This window comes from Tenrec ecaudatus, chromosome X (assembly GCF_050624435.1).
Source record: "Tenrec ecaudatus isolate mTenEca1 chromosome X, mTenEca1.hap1, whole genome shotgun sequence".
In the NCBI taxonomy this organism is placed as follows: domain Eukaryota; kingdom Metazoa; phylum Chordata; class Mammalia; order Afrosoricida; family Tenrecidae; genus Tenrec; species Tenrec ecaudatus.
Genome location: NC_134548.1, coordinates 107,607,642 through 107,625,617, shown reverse-complemented (window position 1 = coordinate 107,625,617; position 17,976 = coordinate 107,607,642). Strand labels below are relative to the sequence as shown.

Sequence of the window (17,976 nt, the reverse complement as noted above, 5' to 3'; positions counted from 1 at the left end):
AATTTGAGACTTATGAGTGAAGGGGTGGAATTTAGCTTGTCAATCAGGTAGCAGCTTGATGACCTCATTTGTAGGTACTAAGGAGATAACTAGCTTGCTGGAGGCGAGACAAAAGTCCCCTGCCAGCACTGAGATGCTTACATTGCCACTGGATACACAAGACTCTCCACCCACTGACCTGTTATCTTCCTGCATTTAGCATAATTGCATATGTTTTGTGAGTTTATAGATTGTTTTCGGACATATGGGCTAATATTGGACTTAAGGACTTGATCTGGAATGGGCTGCGATGTTTTCTCAATATTCAATTGCTCTTGTAGATAAAGTTCTTTCTTATACACACATGAGTGTCTATAAATTTGTTTCTCTATTCTACTTAGACTAACACAGTGGCAGATCAGAGAAGCTGACTGCGTTGCTGATGGAGCACGTGGAACCATATATGGACACTCAGTAGGATGGAGAGCTGGACCTTGGTGGTTATAAAATTTCTTTCATTGAAAATCTGTTACCTTAGATCATTTTATGTTATTTATTTCTCTGAGAACTAATTCTAGAAACTAAATTGTTTCCCTTTGTTGAGAAGGCTGAAGACATTATGAATGAACAAGAGATAATTATGCTAATAGGTGAAAAACTTGATCAGTCTCTACAGTTTTGACAGCATTCTTAACAATACTCATCTTGTGGAACTGGGTGATATATAACTTTTTGCATCTCCAATCAATGACTTATATAAGTATCTAAGAAATCCTAGTAACAAATAAGGAGCATTATAGATCAGATATAATTTAGAAAGTTCCACAAGTCAGGCTACTTAACTTCGAGAAAGTGAAACTTAAAACAAAACTGTTTGGAAGCAGATAAAATGCACTGATAAATGCACAGGGAATCCAGGACAGATGATCCCTTCAGGACCAGTGGTGAGAGTGGCGATAGAAGGAGGGTGGAGGGGAGGTGGGGTAGATAGAGGGAACACACAATGATCTATATATAACCTCCTCCCTGGGGGAAAGACAAAAGAAAAGTGGGTGAAGGGAGACGTGGGACAGGGTAAGATATGACAAAATAATAATAATTTATAACTTATCAAGGGTTCAGTGGGGGTGAGCAGGGAGGGAGTAGGAAAAAAATGAGGAGATGATACCAAGGACTGAAGTAGAATGCAAATGTTTTGAGAATGATGAGGGAAACAAATGTACAAATTTGCTTGAAACAATGGATGGATGGATGGATTGTGATAAGAGTTGTACAAGACCCCGAGTGACTTGCCTTTTTAATATGGTATAACCTTATTGGTATTTGCAGAGTGGAACTCATAAGCATTGATGAAATGAACAAAATTGTTGCTGGTTGTTTTGTAATGCAAAGTTTAAAATCCACACGACAATTTTCTACATAAGATAAAATTAAAGGACATTCATTTTGCTATGTGGGGTGTCTACAAATATGTATGGATGTGTTTAAGCTAAAAGTGTTGGAAGGTATCTTAGGTAGTCTTCTCTGAAATGTTTAGATTTTAACATTCTTAATCATTTTTAAATGGAAATATTTTATATTCATTCACCAGAGATTGCCTTTTATATGTATAATTATAAGCACCTACATCTCCACACGGTTAAAAGTTAAAAAACTTGATCTGGTCTCTAGTTGGTTATTTTACAGGTTCAGAAAATTGATCGAGGTAGGACTTGCTATAGAAAAAACTTTTCATTTATTTCTGTTTTAATTTTATGATTAAGGTGGTCTTTGAGGCCAGGGCTTGGTGCCCCAAAAGACTGGACTAGAAAATACTCCTAAAAGACAACAAATAGTCCTTGACTAACTACAAGGTTTTCCTTCCTGTTGTTTTTTCCCATTGTTTTGTTGTTGTTGTGTTGTCTGTCTAAATAAGATAGGCTGGAGGAACAATCTGGAGAAGAAAATAATGTACCGGGGGGACATGGGCGAGGGGGAAAAGGTAGTGGTGTTAACAAACCCGGGGGTGGGGGGTGGGGGTAGTGGTGTTAACAAACCCAGGGACAAGGGAACAACAAATGATCCAAATCGGTGGTAAGGATGGTGTAGGAGGCCTGGTAGGGCATGATCAAGGGTAATGTAACCAAGAGGAGTAACTGAAACTCAAATGAAAACTGAGCATGATAGTGGGACAAGAGGAAAGTCAAAGGAAATAGAGGAAAGAGCTAGGAGTCAAAGGGCATTTATAGAGGTCTAAATAAAGGCATGTACATAGTAAATATATTTATATATGAGGATGAGGAAATAGATCTATGTGAATATATTTATAGGTCTAGTGTTTAGATAGCAGAAGGACATTGAGCCTCCACTCAAGTACTCCCACAACGCCAGAATATTTTCTTCTATTAAATTGGAATTTCATGATGCTCACCTTTCCGACACAACCAATGGGTGCATAAGCAAATGTTGTGAAGAAAGCTGATGGTACCTGGTTGTCAAAAGTTATAGCGTCTGGGGTCTTAAAGGCTTGAAGGTAAACAAGCGGCCATCTAGCTTAAGGTGACCAGATTTTAACACTGGTAAAGCAGAACACCAGTGAGACATCATTGATAAAACTCCTATCCTGCCAAAATAGCCACATGGCAACCATAAACCATATACCCTAGCTTGTCGTGCATTCTTTCCAACAATTGGTACTTTTAAAAAATGCCTTGGGATGTGGGAAAAATTGTTAAAAATCTGGACTGTCCCAACAAAATCTGGAAGTCTTGTCATCTTAATCTAGCTGAGAAGCAACAAAGCCCACATGGAAGAATCACACTTGTCTGCATGATCACGAGTTTCTGAAGGGATCAGTTATCAGGCATCAAAGAACAAACAATCAAACCATTGTGTGCTCACCTCCCTAATACGATTGCTGAATACAAATGGGTGCATAAGCAAATGTGGTGAAGAAAGCTGATGGTACCTTCTGGCTATCAAAAGATTTAGCGCCTGGGACCTTAAAGGCTTGAAAGTAAACAAGCAGCCATCTGGCTCAGAAGCAACAAAGCCCACAAGGAAGAAACACAGCAGCCTGTGCGATCACAAGATGTCGAAGGGATTAGGTATCAGGCATCACCAAAACAAAAATATTATCATAGTGAATGAGGAGGGGGAGGTGCAGAGTGGAGAACCAAAGCCCATTTGTAGGCCACTGAATATCCCCTTACAGAAGGGTCTCTGGGAGGAGATGAGCCAGTCAGGGTGCGATGTAGCAACAATGAAACATACGACTTTGCTCTATTTCCTAAATGCTTCCTCTCCCCACACTATAATGATCCCAATTCTACCTTACACATCTGGCTAGACCTGAGGTACAGATAGGAACTGAAAACACAGGGAATTCAGGGCAGATGATACCTTCAGGACCAGTGGTGAGACTGGCAATACCAGGAGGGTGGAGGGAGGGAGGCTTGGAAAGGGGGAGCCGATTACAGGGATGTACATATGACCTCCTTCCTGTGGGACAGACAACAGAAAAGTGGGTGAAGGGAGACGTCGGACAGGGCAAGATATGACAAAGTAATAATTTATGAATTATCAAGGGTTCATAAGGGAGGGGGAGCGGGGAGGGAGGGGAAAATGAGGAGCTGATGCCAGGCACTTGGATGGAGAGCAAATATTTTGAGAATGATGAGGGCAATGAATGTACAAATGTGCTTTACACGATTGATATATGTATGGATTGTATGTGCCCCTAATAAAACGATTGGAAAAAAACCCTGCAAACTTGTTTCAGTTTTTTATAAAAAGAAGACTAAGTTTGTGAATGAGAGAGAAAGAGAGAGAAAGGAAAGAAATACCATGGCTTGAGTCAGGACCACCTGAGTCCTCAAAACAACACCCTTGCTTTTGAACATTTTAAAGTGGTCTCATGTATCAATTTACTCAGAACGATGGATCTTTTTCCTTGAAAGCTACTTCCATAAGCATTGATTGTGGATAAAAGCAAGACAAAAACCTTGACTGCTGCATTATTTTTCCATTTATCATGATATCTAGATTGGCCCAATTGTGAGGAGTTTGGCTTACTTTACATGGAGCCATAATCCATATTGAAGGTTGTACTCCTAGGTGTGCATTAGCAAGTTCTTCAGTTCTTTCTCAGTTTTCAGTCAACAAGCTTGTGTCATCTGCATGTCACCAGTTGTTAATAACCTTTCTTTTAATCATGATGCCCTGTATGTCTGCATATCATGGATTATTTGCTCAGCATACTCATACAGATTGAGTAAGTATGGTGAGAGGACACAACCCTAATACACATCTTTCCTGACTTTTAAACTATGAAGTATTCCTTCCTTGTTTGCACAACTGCTTCTTGATCCGTATACAGGTTATACATGAGCACAATGAAACATTAGTGTTTCCATTCTTTTCAGTGATATCCGTAGTTTGTTCTGATCCACATAGTAAATAAAGTTGCCTAATCAGATTCATCTGACATCAGTAATGATAACCCTTTTTCAATGTTCTCTTCTCCATCTGGCGTGAATTCTGGCCGCTCTTTATCAGCATACTGCTGCAACTAATGCTAGAAGATCTTGAGTAAAAATTTTACTGGAACGAGAAACAAATGATAATGTGAGCATTCTGTTGGTCACCTTTCTTTGGAATGGGTACAAATATGGATCTCTTCCAGTCCGTTAGCCACGTGTTATCCAAACTTTTTGGAATAGGTCAGTATTTCCAGTGTTTCATCAGCTTGTTAAAATATGTCAATTAGGATTCTGTCCATTCCTGAAGCCTTACTTTTAGCTAATGCCCTCAGTGGAGCTTGTACACCTTCCTTTAGTCCCATCAGTTGTGGAACATATGCCACCTCTGAAATATTTGACTGTGGCTAGTTCTTTTTGGTACATTGACTATGTATTACCTCTGTGTTCTTTTTTACAAAGAAAACCACGTTTACCAACTCGCATACATATTTAAAAACAAGTCTATCTCTCTCCCTTTTCCTTGACACAATTTATTATAGACGATAATGTGGTAGGACATGGGAGCAAAGGTGGATATTTGGACTGCGAATGAAGAGTGTCCATGCAATATCTTGGGACTGCATTTCATCGAAACACTTGACACCCCCCTCAGAATTTTCCCAACAGTGTCTTCAGCAAGAACATTTCAAAGCCAGTGGACTGGCAAGGAAGCACCAAGAGTCGGTCATGGTAATTTGGTGCAGCAGCCTCTCCCACAGGAGATTCTCATTACAATTCTCGAAGTGTAAAGCGCAATTCGGTGCCTCTTAAAGCAAATCTTTATTTTAGGAAAGCAGGGACCTGAAGCTCCAGTAACAATGATAAGAACTAGCTATATAACCATGGGGGGGCAGGGTAGATTTTAAAATATCAAACAGAGGTCAATAAATAGCCAATTGTGTCAACAATTGGAAACACTACCTGTCTTTTTCCTTATAGATTAAGCTATTGATTTGCAATTTTCTCCAAACTTCACCTGCAAAAATAAGGCAGTCTATAACTTGATTCCAACTTACATTTTTGACAACAGTTGAATTTTTTACATAAAATAGTTTACAAAATTTCAACTAAAGAACAAGTAAAACACAAACACAGGTATACATTTTAAAAAATGCATTTCTAGGTTGACAAATAATGGATGTCTATCAATTTATGTTAGTCATGTGGGCAAGAATCCAGTTTTTCACTCGAAATATTTTTAATAACTCTCCTGCAAGGCTTCTAATGGGAATCACCACATACTCTTTTCTTGATAACGACAATACTAGGGAGATGTTACTTGAGACCTAGGTAATGCTGAATGTGACAAAACCAGTGAGACACGTTAAGGTATTTCACCTTTTCTTGAACTGTCCAGTCAACTACAAAGTGATGAAGTCATAGTTTGAAAGAATATTCACTAAGGTAGAGTTAAAGTAGATTTTATCTTCATGATATAAATGAAGAACAGGAAAGGAAAGGATAAATCTTCGGAAAAAAAGTGCAAAAAAATGGGAAAAGATGAGCAAAGGGAAAGCAGACTGAAGTAGCTAATCAAGAACCTAAAGATTTACCTGCTGAAAATGGAGAAACGAAAAATAAGGAGTGTCCAACCTGTGTTGAAGCAGGAGAAAAAGAAGCCGAGTCTGATTAATGTTTTTCATGTCTTATCAGTGGGCCCTGTTATCCCCCTTCATGTACAATCCAGAGGAATATTTTTTATTAACTCTTTTGTAAATGCAAGTTTTTTAGTAGCAAGATGTGAAATCACTTACTGGTTGTTTATTTTTTAGTACAACCAGAAAATAATGGGATCTTGAATTGTGGGAAGATTTGACTGTCTTGGGTGTCAACATAACATTCCATGGGATGGGGAAGAGGAGTTTTTGTATCCCTAATACAAAACTTACTTAATGGCGATTTGGAGTCACTGTCATTCATTTGTATGGCTTGAACATTTCAAATTTTGTTTCCACGTTTGTTTTCTTAATGGACTTGTGTCTGAAAACCACTCTGCCATTAAGGCTTTCTTCTCAGAACTATTCACTCTGTATCACCTTTGTTCATGGTAGTGCAGTTTTCCTGATCACTTTGTTATGTGCTGAGAAGGATTGAACATTTGAGTGCAAAGTGTGTGACATTGAATTGTGAATTAGTGAGACTTAAGATGTAACTTTACCAGCATTTTAAGATAATGGTACCTGATGATCTCTTTTTTTTAAAAAATTTGCCTCTAAATTTAAAGCTCGAAAGTCTGTCACTAGAATTTAGAAACAAATTTTATGTACATGCTATTTTAGGATTTTAGTACATGCATTAAGAATTGTGTACAACAGGGCACTAACCCACTCAAGGGGAAAGAGGGACCAGACTTCAACCTGATGCTCCAAGATGTGAATGCAACATGCCGGCGTGGAGTAGGGAACCAGTGGAGAGGTCTGGGGGGCCGGCCCCAACCCCAACTACAAAGGGAATATCTTCCCCTCCCCTCAGAAGAATTTATTTCAAAGGATGGCACCGAATCTACAGCTCCGGAAGAGGGACATATCTGATCAGAGCACACGGGAGCAGATGAAGGGGGAGGAGGAGAGAGTGGAACACATCATGGCCCACCAGGCCAGGAGGTCGATGTTCCCAATTAGAACAGTCAGTCGACATAGAGGACCACATGGCCGGCTCCACTATTAGACATGATGTCCCTATGTCCCTCACTGACCCATAGCCTCACAGGCGACAACACCAGAGACACAGTGAGGGAATTGCAACCTATCAGATCCCACCACACCGAGGCAAAACATTAAGGGGGTGCAACAGAACAGCAAGGGAATTGAGCAACGAGGTCCCCAGGGAATGCTGAAGGTAGACTTTGGGGTCAGGGTGCGGTGCCCCAACAGACTGGACTGGAAAATACTCCTAAAGGCCAACAAACTATCCTTGAACTAACGACAAGCGTTTCTTTATTGTTGTGTTTTGTTTTTGTCATTGGTTTGTTGTTTTGTTGTATATTGTTGCTTGGTTGTGCTCTGACTTGTTTCTGTGCATGTTACTATCTCCGCAGATCTGTTTAAGTAAGATAGGCTGGATGAAAAATCAGAGGAGAAAACAACAGGACCGATAGTTCCGTGGGGACATGGGAGACGGGGAGGTGGGGGGAAACGTAGTGGTGTTAGTCAACCCAGGGACAAGGAACAACAAGTGATCCAAATCGGTGGTAAGGAGGGTGTGGGAGGTCTGGTTGGGCATGGTCAAGGGTAATGTAACTAAGAGGAATTGCTGAAACCCTGGTGGTGACTGAGCATGATAGTGGGACAGGAGGGAAGTCAAAGGAAAGAGAAGGAAAGAGGTGGGATGCAGAGGACATTTATAGAGGTCTAGATAAAGACATGTACATATTCAAATATATTTATACATGAGGATGGGGAATTAGATCTATGTGCATATATTTTTTAAGGTAGCAGATGGACATTGGACCTCCACTCAAGTACTCCCTCAATGTAAGAATAATTTCTTCTATTAAATTGGCATTCTGTGTTGCTCGCCTTCCCAACACAACCGCTGAAAACAAAGTGGGTGAACAACTAAATGTGGTGAAGAAATCTGATGGTGCCCGGCTATCAGAAGAGATAGCATCTGGGGTTTTAAAGGCTTGAAGGTAAACAAGTGGCCATCTGGCGCAGAAGCAATAAAGTCCACATGGAAGAAGCACACCAGCCAGTGTGACCACGAGGTGATGAAGGGATCAGTTATCAGGCATTAAAGAATAAAAAATTCGTATCATTTTGTGCTCAGCTCCCTGATATGACGCCTGAAGACAAATGGGTGCATAAGCAAATGTGGCAAAGAAAGCTGATGGTGCCTGGCTGTCAAAAGATATAGCGTCTGGGATCTTAACGGCTTGAAGGTAAGCAAGCAGCCATCTAGCTCAGAAGCAACAAAGCCCACATGGAAGAAGCACACCAGCCTGTGTGATCACAAGGTGTCAAGGGATCAGGTATCAGGCATCATCAGAACAAACAATCTTACCATAATGAATGAGCGCAGGAGTGCGGAGTGGAGACCCAAAGCCCATTTGTAGGCCACTGGACATCCCTTACAGAAGGGTCTTGGGGAGGGATGAGGGAATCAGTGTGCGGTGTAGCAATGACGAAAAATACAACTTTCCTCTAGTTCCTAAATGCTTACTCCCCTGCTCCCACTGCCATGATCTGATTTCTACCTTTCAAATCTGACTGGACCAGAGGATGTACACTGGTACAGATGGGAACTAGAAACACAGAGAAGCCAGGGTGGATGATTCCCTTAGGACCAGTGGTGTGAGTGGCGATACTGGTGGGGTGAGGGGGGTGGGGAAGGGAGGGTGGGTTGGGAAGGGGGAACCTATTTCAAAGATTTACATGTGACCTCCTCCCTGGGGGACATACAACAGAAAAGTGGGCGAAGGGAGACGTGGGACAGAGAAAGACATGACAAAATAATAATTTGTAAATTATCAAGGGTCCATGAGGGAGGCGGAAGGGGGGAGGAAGGGAAAAAATGAGAACCTAATGCCAGGCGCTTGGGTGGAGAGCAAATTTTTTGAGAATGATGAGGGCAACGAATGTACAAATATGCTTTACACAATTGATGTATGTATGGATTGTGATAGGAGTTGTATGAGCCCCTAATAAAATGATTTTTAAAAAATGAGGAGCTGATACCAAGGGCTCAAGTAGAAAGCAATTGTTTTGAGAATGATGATGGCAACAAATGTACAAATGTGCTTGATACATGGATGTATATATAGATTGTGATAAGAGTTGTATGAGTCCCCAATAGAATGATTGAAAAAAAAAGAATTGTATACAAATTGTTAATGTCTCTGTGCTGATCTCAAAACAACCAATAAAATGCCAGTTACAAAAAAAATAATGATAAGATATTATCTATCTGCATACAATGGTTATATAGATGGGAATTCACTTCCATAGTTATTTATATACTAGTGATATTTTTCTCTACTCATTTGTTTTCCTATGTTCAATAATGTGCACATCTATACTTCTTATTGAAGAAAGATGAGGCTTTCTACTCCCATAAAAAGTTACTGTCTCAGAAACCCATGGAGGCATCTTTACTCTGTCTTATAGGATCAGTGTCCTATTAGTCAGAATGCACTCAATGGCAGTGAATTACTTATTCAACACTTGCTGCCCCCAACAACTCTGAACCTCATTCCTTGTCTGACTAGATCTATGTATATTATCTAATTTCTTGAAATTTCCCTGTTTAATTTTCCATATCATCAGATCCATTCTAGTGTAGATCACAAAATTTCTAGTTGTAATTTAAGTAATAGAAACACTTGCATCTTGTCTACTAAAATCATTAAAGCGAAGTTCAACAATAACTTTACCTTTACCTGTCAGACTTAAGAAACGGCAGCATTATTGCTAGTACCAATTTCTGAATTCAGTATCAAAATTCTAATCTTGATTCTTTAGCTAGTGGGCTCTATTGGGTGTATGAAGTGCCAAAGTGATGACTTGACAAAATTTTTAATTTAATTGGATACTGAATAATTTCCAATGGCAAAAATTAACTTTGGTGAATTTTAATATTCAATAAATATTCTAAACAAATAGGCATATAGCATTGTTAGTTAAAGGAACCATGCTTTATTTATTCTTTGTGCCTCTTCTAGCACACAGTACATATTCAATACATATTATAAACGTGGACAACCAAACAAGCTTTCAAAATGCTATTTTCATTTGGCAGACTTACTGTGGAGTAATCCATCAGATTATTAAAGGCAAATAAATCAAAATAATCAATTCTCTTCAAAGGTTTTTCAAATGTATCTCATGTTCTGTTTTCAGGAAATTACATATCTTTCTAACTGGAAAGCGATTCAAAAATTATAATGGCAGTCAAGCAACCGCCATGATTTAGTAGAAATTTACTTTCTGATGTGTTTTTTTTTAATTATTACATTTAAGACATAAAATGAGGTCAATATTGTACACAACTATGTCACCATGCTAAAACAACAACAAAAAGTTGTTGACAGGCCAAGGGAGAGCTTCTTCTGCCCTTACAATATTTCCAGCTGACAAAAAACAATAGTTGTAGGACAAACCAACACTTCTATATGCCTGATTTCTACTATGACATAATACTTTAGGAGAATTCTTAAGTTAATTTTCTGTAGTTTTATCTGGATTTTATTTAAAGCTTTCTCTCTTCCTCTAATACACATGTTAAATAAAATTTAAATTGTACGCATTAATCCATTTATACAAAGATGAACAACATATTGGGATACAAATCTGTGAGGTTTTGTTTTCATCTAATGTGTCTTTTGTTTTCCTTTCATTGGTGAACAAGAGAGCTGGACAGAGTGTCCATTGCCTTCTCATATAAAAATAGATCTTCATCTTAATGAGGTTATAATTTCTTCTCTTATTTAGAAATGGATTTTTGTAATAGGATAGGTTAGGATATTATACTGTAAAAACAAACACACCTATTATTTCAGTGGCTTAAACATGAAGGATTCTTTCTTACTCAAGTTACTGGATGCCCTGCACGTCAGGGCTTTGACCATTGCTGTAGCAGAGTGGAGTATGATCTTGATTAATTGCACACTGGCTCTTAAAGCTTCCTTCTGAAACTCACACAGGTAATTTTTTTCTCTTATTTCAATGACCGAACTAAGTCATATGGCTGCAGCTGATTCTAAGGAGACCATCCTAACACTATTCCAGAAGGAAAAACAGAAATTGATGATAAGAGTACTAAAAACTAACACAATTTATTTTTCCTAACCCACTTACATGATGCTGGAAGCTTATGATGTTTTTCAAATTAACTGTATTTAATTAAAATAATATAATTTTAGAGTGATGATCACTCTCAAAGGTCAGCATTAAGTCCTAGCTCACACTGTTAATTTATTGTTTTGTTAGATTCTACTATCAGTGTGGCTTATCAAGTGATTTCTATTAAGTTTTTAGTTTTTATTCCCACCTCCTCCCGTCCCATCTTGCAATCAGCCATCTGCTTAGTAAGTGATAACATCAAGGGCTCAATTTTCAAAATTAGGTGCTTAATTAGATTGCTAACCCACTGGGTAGGGACTGCTTCAAACTGCTTCTATGTCTTCAGAGTACATCAAGAAATAGTTTTCAGTGCTCTTGTTATTCAACAAATCTTTAATTTGATGACCCAGATATGGAGTTGATTGTCTGCATGCCTCACTTCCTAACCAAGAACCAGTGATTGGCTCTCTCTAAAAAAATTTCACACTGGTGTTTGCATGTACATTTGTATTTCATGTAATTACATGGGAGCATCATCTTTGATAGACTTTTGCCAACTTCAAATCTCTCTGGGTAACAAGCCCTCCTCTAAGGAATTGTGAGATGATTAATAGAATAACTTTTTGTTACAAATAAAATGTATCAGCAATTTAAGACTATACTAGGCTCTGGTACTTTCAAAAATACGTTACAGGCACTTTCTCATTATAGCCCCAGTACTTAGCAAAATTATCATGAAAAATGAGAAGGATAAAGTAATCCATAATTTCCTAATTTCAGTTTTTCATGAGATAATAAATATCTTGCATTATTAAATTTCTTGACAGAGATAAAGGATTATTGTTCTCAATTTTTTGAGTTACTATATTTCTATAACACAAGATGGAAAATATTTAGTTCAGGAATTTAAAATACAGCAGTTGATTGTTTACATATTTGTATGAAAATGGTAAATAAGTATGGCTTTGAAGTTAGACAAATTACCCTGGATATTGGATCCTTTTTTACTTTGTCATATGCAAATTTGTTTAAATTTATGTTTTAGCTTATTCCTTTCCCCATAGAGTCACTGACAGAGAGCAGGTATTGAAGAAACATAGTACTTTTTTCTAATCTGTCAACTAAAATGAAAGGCATTGTATTTTTCAATATTGTGGTTAGATTCCTATTATTGCTACAACATGGACATGTGTGTGTTTCCCAATTTCTATTATACTAATAGAAAGAATCATCTTTTAGAGACTATTTAGCTGTAAAAAAAACTCCAACGAAACAGAACTGAGATCATCCAAACAACACAAAGCTGCCATCTTCTCTGGATAAAGGCTCAGTATTTTTGGCCTCAATTAATTGGAAACTTGAAGTGCATTATCATAACTCTTGCCTTAAGGGATTGCTGTGGGCACAGATCTCATCATATAAAACCCTGGAAGTATATAAATTTCTATTGCTAGATCTTCTAAATTATAAGAAAGACTATGTCCATGATATCAAGTGTTGTTTAAAAGTTTTTCCACAATTTTAAAACCTTAAATTCAGTGAGTGAAATTGCCAGGTTTATTCTAAACACTTTGCAAACAACATGGAATCCTTATAATTGTGCTATGAACTGGGGTCTACAGATATTCCTATTATTTTGGGTGAAAAAAATCAATGTTTGGAAAAACAAAATAATTTACTTGAGATGACAGCCAATAAGTGGTATAACAGATTCAATTCTATCTATCCAATTCCAAATTTGTGGTCTAAACCACTCTATTATATAGTTAATGCTTTAGCATATGTGTCAAACACTAATTTTTGTTTGTAAGTAAGAACATTTTAGATTCAACACTGCTTAACATAACTTCAGAAGAAACTATAGATTGGGAACACACACACACACACACACACACTGTATAAGGATTTAATAAAACTCTGCTAATTCCTTCACCATCTCCATGATTGTATCACTGTTATTGACAGGGTATTCATCGTCTTATTTTCAGAATTAGATTATTAGACCGTTCTGACTAAAACTAAGTCTTGATACTCTACTCTAACCTATTTAACATCACAGTCATATTCAAACCCTCACTGACAAATGGGTGGTTGCTATATATAAAGAATAAAACCTTGTCTCATGCATGAAAGGAGTCTTGATAGTGGAGTGGACTAAGTGTTGCACTGATAACTACAAGTGTGGTGCTTCAAATCCACAAGTTACTTCCAGGGAGAAAGTTGAGAGTGTCTCCTGCAGTAAAAATTTAGTCTCAACCCCAAGGAGTAATTCTATTCTGTACTATACAATTGCTAGGAGTCACAATCAACTAGATAGTGGGTGGGATCTTGCATGGAAGGTAAAATATTTTACCACTGAACGACCACTGTCCCTACAGTGGACCTTGTGTCTATTGTTAGGTGTCATTGAGATAGTTCAGACTTATAGTGGCCTAATGTACAACAGAACAAAACACAGACTGATCCTGAGTCACAAATGTTCTTATGCTTAAGCCCATTGTTGCAGCCACTGTGTTAATCTATCTCCTTAAAGGTCTTCCCCATTTTCACTGTCCTACTTTACCAAGCATGATGCACTTCTCTGGGGCCTAATCTCTCTTGATAACATGTCCAAGGCAAGTGAGAGAAGATCACACCTTTACTTCTTCCAAGCACGGTATTCCGTCCAAGACATTTATTTATTTGGCAGTCCATGGTTCTTTCAATATTCCTTGCCAACACAGTAATTCATATGCACTAGTTAGAGTTCAGCCTTCCTTAGTCAATGTCAAATTTTCACATGCATATGAGGCAATTGAAAATACTATGGCTTGGGTCAGTCCTAGTTCTCAAAGTGACAACATTGCTCTTCAATAGTTTTAAAAGATCTTGTGTAGCAGATTTTCCGAATTCAATGTGCCCTTTAATCTCTTTATGACTGCTTTCATGAGCATTGGTTGTGAATCCAAGTAAAATGAAATCCTTGACAACTTCCAACTTTTCTCTGTTTTTCATGCAATAACTATTGATACAACGGTGCAGATTTTGGTTTTCTTTACATTGAGTTGTAGTCCACATTAAAGGTTGCAGTCCTTTATATTCATCAGCAAGTGTTTCAAGTCATCTTTCTTTTCAGCAAGCAAGGTTTTGTCATCTGCATATCACAGGTTGTTGCCAACACTTTCTTCCAATCCTGGTGGTGCATTTTTCTGCACATAGCCTAGGTTCTCTGATTACTTGATCAGTATACAGATGAATAAGTATGGCGAAAGGATGCAACCCTGATACATACTTTTCTTGATTTAAACCATACAATATTTCCTTGTTCTGTTAGAAAGACTGTCACTTGATCCATGTACAGGTTACACATAAGTACAATGAAGTTCTTTGGAATCACTCTTCTCAACGCTACTCATAGTTAGTTGTGATCTACACAAGTGAATGCTATTGTATGTTCAATAAAACACAAGTACATACTTTTCTTGTATTCTCTGCTTTGAGCCAAGATTCATCTGACATCAGTAATGATATCCCTTATTGCACGTTCTCTCCTGAATCGGGCTTTAACTTCTACTATCTCCCTGTCAATGATTGCTGAAACCACTGTTGAATGATCTTCAGCAAAAAAAAAATCCTTGTGTATGATCTTAATGATATTTTTAGATATATTCTGCATTCTGAGGTGGGGCAACTTTCTTTCGAATGAGTACAAATATAGATCTTAAGTTGACCTTAACATAGGGAAGTTATCCCAGTGGTGCTGATCTAATCACATGAACCTTTTAAAAGCAACAGAAGGATTTACCATGTGGCCAGTATGAAGATGAGGGAAGCCACATAACAAGGAGAAATGTAGTTAATTACTTGATATAGCCTTTATAGGCATAGTCCCACATTTTGTTTTTTAGTTTTGTATTATGGTTTCTAGCCTCTGTACCTGAGATTTAGTCCCTTTCAGAGTTACTTATTTGTTATGCGCATGAAGCAAAATTAATGGTGAATATAATTTGAGTCTCCACCTTATGAGACCCTGTATTCTAGTCACTACTCTGTTTCCTTGAGAACATGGTTTTTACATTAGCCTTCATCTTTGATATCCATGTGAAAACAATAACCTCTGGTTCTCTGCTGTTCTCTTAATAGACAAATATCCAACTGCCTGCTTAATTAATCAAAATAAGATTCTGGGTGTCACAGAACTGGAGATTTGGACAATCTATGAGTCACAGAGGTGATCAACATGCCCTTGACCTAAGGCAAAAGCCACACCTCTACCAAAGCCCCAGATGTGCGCAAGGTACCATGTTTTTGACACTTCCACACTTCCCTACTGAGTATATTCAGAAAAAGACTGGTATTGTGTCACCCAGTGATGCATACCAATCAGATGCTAGTTATTTTTCTAAGGAATCTGTTGGCCTAGGGCTAAGGTAATCATATTTACCTGTGGTGAGGAAAGTTCATTCTCTTTCTCTGGATCCTACTTCTGGCTTAATTGTGAAAGGGTCGTTCAACCCACAAAGGGGTCATGACCCACAGGTTGAGAACCGCTGTTCTAATCATATTCACTAGGCTCCCAAATCTGGTGACTCAACAGCTTAATTGGGTACAAATGAGGAGAACCTCCAGATAGACATTTTTACATTGAATTTTAGACTTGTTGGCCTTCATAATCATGTGAGCCATTTCCTTGCTGGCTTCCCCTTTCTGATATGTAGCAGTGACTTGAAGAACTCTGAGATGAGAGGAAGAAAAATAAGGGAAGGAGTGGTGGTTGATAACTGAGAAAGTGGAGTGGTATAACATTCTGGAAAAATCAAATATTTGATAGATTTTTTAACCTTCACCCCATTGGGAACCGCCTGGTACTAATTCTTCTAAAACAAATTATTTTGTGTAATGAATGGGAGTGCCTTCTGGTTGATAACAAGCAATGAGACAGATACCACAATAATACAACTGCACAGAAAGTCTGCCCGCAACAAGAATGACCTAGGAAGGGAAAATTCCCCCTAGAGCCTCTAAATGAGAACTCAATCTTGCTGACACTTGAATTCAGCCCTGTGAAAGCCTGAACAGAGAACCTATCCATGTGATTCCAGATTTCTGAAAAGCAGAAATACAATTTAATAAATGGGTATTGTTTTGATCTTCTAGTATTGTGGTAATTTCCTACAAAATGATGGAAAACTTATATGCTGGTATCATATGTTATGTGACTATGTTGAAGACAGCTCTTATTTTATTTTGAGTTTTTGTTTCTCAGGATTGTCAGTTGACTTCTTCTATGAAATGACTCAGTCAGTGCTTTAAAAATTTACATATCATAAGAATAATCATCTATAGGGAGGTGAGTTTTTTTGAGTCAATTTTAATACATTTGTAAAAATCAACAATGAATTGAAAGAATCACATACACTTTTACCCCTCTAACTTAAAAAAAAACACCTCTTGCTCTCGTTAATAGAAAACAGATAGCTATTCAATGCTATTAATGACCTGGTCTAGTATATTTTAAACAGGCCTTTGGAAAAGTTAAAATGACCACTTCCAACTATAATGTTATTAATTGAATTATTAGAGATTATTGCTATAATGTATGATATATAGTTGAAGAACTACCTAGATATACAGCTATATTTATGAATCCAATCTGAACTGAATGACAATTCTACCAGGGGTCAGATTTAATGGAACAAATGGTCTATTATATAAAATTAGAACATTTAGATTCTTTACAGATGGAATTTAAAGTATATAAATTTTTACCTGTGATAAAGGGTCATTGTGGGCATTTCACTAGAAACAAAAGGCAAAAGATATATGAGAAATGGTGGACAATTTGGTAAAGTGGTTGCATATTTTTTACTTATGCTTCAATATGATTTATTTTGAAAGCTGAATTGCATAAATGTCATTCCAAAAGATAGTGTTGGAGGTTCAACTATTACAGGTTTGTTTTGCATCTAATGGGGATTTCTTAGACTGAGAACTAGAAAATACATCCTCTTTTAACATGTAAACTGAGATATTTGATCTGGAAATCATTGAAAGAGAATAAATATGAAGCCCCAGGATGCCATTTTTATAGAGGTATTTGTCTGCCCATAAATAGACTTTGGGTGAAAATGCTGGCAACTCTTTTGAATATCATACCTGAAGTTTGGTGGAAAGACTACTTATAACACTGTTAATTCCCAACTGGTTTTCTCCCACCAGGACCATTACCACTACAAGTCTGGGATGGATTCTTGTTACTGTAAGGTTATACTATTTGAAAGACCTAACCCCTAAATGGAAGCAAATGCAACTGGAATAATGCAATAGCATTTGGTTGGCTTTTTCCACAAGCTGGATAATAATTGAAAATATAAAATGTATATTTTCAGTATTCTTAAGTTCTAACTACATAGCTTATTATCCTTTTCAATTGGAAGCTTAAGGCAATGAATACTTTTAAAATCATTGTGGGCTACATAAGATTTCTTACATGTAAGTTGAAATGAAAGATATTACAACAATTCTACAATAACAATACCACAATCAAGATAGTGCAATAGTACAATGATCTAAATTTTCAGCCTAAAGGTCATCATATGATTTTAGGCAAATGAAAACTTTGGAAAACAGTTTGGGGTTTTCAGCTTCTGCTTTTCCTTTATTTTCTGACTTGAATTACTCAAATTTTTAAAATAAGAAATTATTTTTTCTTTGGGAAAAGTTTCTTTTCTTATCTGAAA

At 37.4% G+C, this 17,976-nt stretch overlaps 1 pseudogene; it reads right to left on the bottom strand.

Moving 5' to 3' along the window:
* Positions 1–17,461, bottom strand: part of LOC142433619 (protein FAM98A-like) — a 54,540-nt pseudogene extending 37,079 nt beyond the window's left edge.
* Positions 17,462–17,976: the final 515 nt, after the last annotated feature.